The 6,000-nt window shown below is 32.6% G+C and overlaps 1 protein-coding gene across 2 annotated transcripts in view; it reads left to right on the top strand.

Annotated features, from left to right (window-relative positions):
• Positions 1-916: 916 nt before the first annotated feature.
• The window catches only part of LOC124539695 (thyrotropin-releasing hormone receptor), a 126,006-nt gene continuing 120,922 nt past the window's right edge, over positions 917-6,000 (top strand). For both annotated transcript variants that reach the window (XM_047117023.1, XM_047117024.1), the window contains exon 1: positions 917-1,111. The gene's annotated coding sequence lies outside the window, so the exon portion shown is untranslated. The remainder of the gene's footprint in view (positions 1,112-6,000) is intronic.

Here is a 6,000-nt window from a genome sequence, read left to right as displayed (position 1 = left end):
AGGCCTTTAGCCCAGCAGTGAGAATTTACAGGCTGTTGTTGTTGTTGGTATGAAGCAAACTTTCAATTTTGCTTCCAAGAAAGGACATAAGCTACTTTGCCTAATACAGAACAACCAACCCCTGAAACGCGAGCAAAGACGAGGGCTAGTTGTGAATATACAATATAGTTGTGTGCGTGTGTATGTAAACTGATAAATGGCTGAAATTCTTTATGTGTGTGTGGGTTCCTGGATTGTTTACATTAGATCCGAACCGAAGCTACGGACAGACAGATAGTTATATATTAATGCAATAATTATCATTATCATAAATATTTGTTTATGAGTTCCGGGTATCCGCGTGCAATATTGTTAATTTTAATGTTGTTGATAAAATGTATATATTGTAGTAGCTTAATATTATAAATGAATTACGTAAAATGTCCATTCATAATTTGTTTTTGGATAAAGTTTATTTTGATATATATATAGTATCTGTATTTACGTACAAAAATTCTCCTAATTTCAAAGTGTACGCCAGTACGGGTTAATATTATAAGTACATAATAACTAATAGGGATAGAAAAATAATTACGAATGAGGCGGTATAAATTACTTAAAAAGTCAGATTTCCAGAATTGGAATTGTTATTTCGCTTTGGATTTAAACATTAAGCTGTAATTTTATTCAATTATATAAAGCCAGCAAGTCCATATTAAACGAAAGAGGTTCGACTACTACTATAATATTACAATAAAAATAGTAGGCGGAATCGAGGCGACCTTTGTCCTTTTTTCGATAAATAGAAAACAATTTGACCAAAGACAATACGCGACTTACATTCATAGTTCGAATGATATTTCCCGCCCCTAATGCGTGAGCGAAATATGAAAAATTAGGATTTTTTTCAGTCAGTCAGTTCAGTAGACGCGTGACAAGCGCCGAGAGCGGACGTGTTTGATCTTAACGCTCAACGTAACAAAGTTTCCCGCGCGAAAGTTTCCGATCCACTGCTGAACAAAGTGACTCAATATAATTTTATGACCGTGTTAAAGGAGTGTTTTAAATACGTTTTTATTAGTGCTCCCGTGTTCCGTGATTAAAACTTGCTTGGCCGAATTTTTTGATGCACGTAAGTTATTTTAATAATTTAATTTACTTTAATGTTTATAATTAAGTCGTTTTGAACTCGAAACCTACAAAACGAGACGTGTATCTTTTTTAATTACATCATAACTTCTAAAACGGCCGTTGAGAAAATGAATGGCATACAAAATTTATTGATATGAGTTTTCGAGATTTTAATTAAATTATAGCATGTTTCTGTCACTTGAGATGTAAAATGATTGTTATTGATGATCATTTAGACAGTTTAAAAAAATAATGATTATGTAGCTGGCTGTTTTGAAAAACACAATAATTAATTAAAAAAACAAAGTCGCAATAGTTTATGTGGAAAAAGCGTTATAATATTATGTATAAATTTTTGAAATAAAATATGTTCAATTACTTTCATCATTGTATAAATAAATAATAATATTTTTTTTTACCGATTTAAAAAAAAATATAAGGTGAATTATTTATTAATTGGGTTGAAAATTATAGACTATGTGACAAAAACAATTAAAAAAAATTCTTATTATATTTATGATACAATGCTGCCAACATATCTAAGTCTTAATATGTCTCATGTTTATAATGGTCACTTAAAGAAATACAGCTATTATCTTTTTAGTATCAGAAACAGCAATTTATTGTTTGTCAACCATAACAGTCTAAGTGACCCCTCGTAAGTCTTCATTGAGATGAAAATATATGTAGGGGAACAGTTTTATTGCATAGATTAAGGAATAAACTACAATTTACATTTGAAATATTTAATCTATATTTTATTTTATGACAGAGAATGTGATATTTGACATTATTTTTATTTTTAATCTGTACTTTTATATTTTTTTTCCTTGTCATGTACTATTAATATTAAAAAAAATACAGTAACACCTTTTTGGGGCAATTTCTATAGTTTTGCCAAACGACTGTCTTAGTTATAAGTTAAACGAATATACTTAATTAAATAGTTAGTTTATAGATTAGTAAGTACACCGTAGGAATTAGATCTGATTACTTTTTTAGTTGAAACTTATTGAATTTTTCTTATTTACTTCTATAGGTTTTTTTTTTTTTAATTTTCCAAACCCCAAAAACGTTACATCAATTTTAACTTTAAATTTTAATAAGTGCAATGTTTTAATATTAAGAAAAACAAACCGAGCGGAAAATGATTTAGTTTCGGAAATTAACTTTCATAAAATATACTCGTGGACTGTATTTATGTTATCAAAGTTACTTATGCCCCAAATTAGTCAGAAAAATGAGTTGTCGGTAATTTGAGAGGGAATTTTTTGAGAATTGATTTCTTAGCAGCTCGTTCTGACTTCGAACGCATAACATAAGTATTTTATTTTACATTTAACTGAAGAAAAGAATCCCGAATCATAATCGCAGTGACACATATCGTTCGGTCCAATCTAACTTTTGAATCGCATTCAAAAACAAAATAATCATCAAAAACGGTCCAACTGTTAGTCAGCAGAATAAAGATATATATATATATATATATATATATATATATATATACATAAATATTCGGTCATGTCACATATCAATCGCACTATTTGTAACACGATTATAATCTGTACTAATTTAAAATTCTAAATTTGAAATTTACGTTTCCGTTCTGTAACTTCGGAGATAATATAGAAAAATAGAGCGTAAGACATAAAGGGTTTGCAGAGTTTATTACCAAGAAATGATGGTTACAGGAGTTGGTTATATGATTTTAGACAAGGTTGGGTATGTTATTAGATAATTATATATTTTGGAAAAATGACTAATGCTATCTAAACTAAGATTATAAGGAGGTTAAATTTGTTTGTTTCTATGTAGAGATTAATCTTTGGATATACAAACAACAACAGCAGCCTGTAAATTCCCACTGCTGGGCTAAAGGCCTCCTCTCCCTTTGAGGAGAAGGTTTGGAACATATTCCACCACGCTGTTCCAATGCGGGTTGGTGTAATACACATGTAGCAGAATTTCTATGAAATTTATCACATGCAGGTTTCCTCACGATGTTTTCCTTCACCGCTGAGCACGAGATGAATTATAAAGACAAATTAAGCTCATGAATCAGCGGTGCTTGCCTGGGTTTGAACCCGCAATCATCGGTTAAGATGCACGCGTTCTAACCACTGGGCCATCTCGACTCTTATATATATAAATATCCAATTATAAAAACTTCTTAGTATATACTTATTTCTGATCGATACCTCTTAATTAAATCATATTATTTTCGTTAGTTATAAGAGTTTCAAAGGTATTTTAAAACGAGTTATCGTTTGTTATCGAATAGTATAGAGGTTATCGTATTCTTTTTTATTCTTAAGTCAGGAAACAGTAAACGTGCATATTTACGATATATCGTGAGCTTTAAGGTAGAGGTCAACAAATGTTTCATAGACAAGGAGAAAAAATGAAATATTGTATAAAACTGAAATATGTTATTTTGAAAAAGTAAGAACCCATATAGTAATGCAGACGTAAATGGAACACTTTTCCGGGATTGTTTTGTAATACTTTTATTTTTTAATTAAAAACATATTTTATAATAATTTTTTATATACATATATTATAAATATGGGCTTACACATTTGCATTGAGTTGCTCCATATATTCCAATTTTTTATATTCAAATATCTTTCTAATATTTCTTTTAGATATACTTTAAATATTTTTTTCGCTGTTTAAATTGAATGTAATGTATACAGCCTCCTTGGTCTAATAGTTAGATATAAGGGCGTAATCCTTTGGTTCAAATCCGAGGTCAGTCCGATAAAAAGTTATTTGGGTGTTTCTATAGCAAAATCAGAAGTTAGGATTGTGTACACTCCTGTGGAAGCACATATGGGTATAGTCCAACCCCTGAACCACGCTCGTGTCCAATTGGTCGTCATATCGGATTATGAGAATGCTCAGACTATATACTAATGTTTTACAAACAACGAGCTGCAATAACTTTAATAAATATTGTTATTTATTAAAACCAATTCAGGAGTTTATCGCGACATAAGCTGAGAATCAATTTAAGAAAATACGTTTATTGACTTTGCCTCTATATCGAAGTCCCACAGGTAATATTAAAAAAATAATAGTAACATATATTTATTTATATAGGAAGGCAGTTGGGTGAATAGGTCACAAGATGACAATTGATTTTCACAATCCATAGTTATTGTCCTTGAGAGTAATGTCCAACATATCTTTCTACCCTCGACAAGAATAAAAATGTGTAATAAAACTAATGTAGTTTTACACTGGCTCACTGACAATTAAACTGTTACACTTTGGTCTTTTTTGATGTTAAAATAAATTTGACAACCTCCGTGGTCGAGTCGTGTGTACACCGGTTTTCATGGATACGCCACTCTGAGGTTCGATTCCCGATCGAGTTGATGTAGAAAAAGTTCATTAGTTTACTACGTTACATCGTCAATCCCGCAGTGCCTTAAGACGAAAGTCTTTAACCAGTGCGTCCATCCCGTCATGACATACGGAGCCGAAACGTGGACACTCACGACAAGGCTAGTCCACCAGTTTAAAGTCGCTCAGCGTGCTATGGAAAGGGCTATGCTCGGCGTTTCTCTGAGGGATCGCATCAGAAATGAGGTGATCCGTCAAAGAACCAAAGTCATCGACATAGCCCACCGGATTAGTAAGCTGAAGTGGCAGTGGGCTGGTCATATTTGTCATAGAACCGACAACCGTTGGGGGAAACGTGTTCTAGAGTGGAGACCGCGTCTCGGCAAACGTAGTGTAGGACGTCCTCGGGCACGGTGGAGTGACGATATACGCAAGGCGGCAGGCAGGAGCTGGATGCGAGTAGCCGGAGAAAGACCACAGTGGCGTGCGCTTGGAGAGGCCTATATCCAGCAGTGGACAACAACAGGCTGATGATGATGATGATGATGATTACTTACCCAAAACAACGGGTCTGGGTGTTTGTGGTTCCGTCGGTACTTCTGACTTTCCATAACACAAGTGCTTTAGCTGCTTACATTGGGATCAGAGTAATGTATCTGATGCTGTCCAATATTTATTATATATTTATTTATTTATTAAATCATAAAGGGATGAGATGTACCATTCAAGTGTATGGTACACACAAAGCCATACTACCTAGTTGATTGTACGCGTGAATCTTAATCGAAGGTTGGTCGTTTTGTTTTACAAATGTTTACGCATATAATTCATATTGTATGTCTGTTTTTGTTGGAAATTTTGACACTTGTATAATAATTATGGAGAGATGAATGACCTACTAACACATCGCCCTAACGAGAGATAAGACCTTAATTCAGACAAACATATTATTTTAGTATATTATGATTTTGTTGACGTTCGATTTTAGTACTAGTTTTAGTATATAATCCAAAGCCTATGCTTATAATCGCTTATAATCAGCTGTATTGGGAACAAACACAAAGCGTTATTTGTAACGGTGTTTATATAAATTTGTGTAGCTGCGTTTGAATTTAACAAAAAATTTTTTGTTCAGTTCGTAGATTTTACTATAATTTATAATATCTGTATCAGGCAGCTTTGTGATATTAGCTCTTTGGTAACCGATGTGACGGCTGAGCAGAGCGAACGCGCAAGACTGGGTTGTATTTGGACATTGCGGGGGATTTCCTTTTTATTTTTTATATAATTCTAAAATAAAAGTAACCCAAATTACTCCTTATTATATCCGCTACCTGTCATTAAAAGTCGCGTCAAAATAAATCCAGCCGTTCCAAGACTAGCAAGAAAGAAAGAAACAAACAGACAGACAGACACACAAAAATTGTAAAAACAATTATTTCGGTATATGTATCGTGTACGGTATCATATATATAAATATGAATTTATTAAAAAGCAGTTACATTAACATTATAAAATGGCACGCTGATTTTATTAGATGTA

The sequence above is a fragment of the Vanessa cardui genome, chromosome 23, assembly GCF_905220365.1.
Source record: "Vanessa cardui chromosome 23, ilVanCard2.1, whole genome shotgun sequence".
Lineage (NCBI taxonomy): Eukaryota > Metazoa > Arthropoda > Insecta > Lepidoptera > Nymphalidae > Vanessa > Vanessa cardui.
The sequence above is the reverse complement of the archived record's forward strand: the minus strand, read 5'-3'. Positions and strand labels throughout refer to the sequence as shown.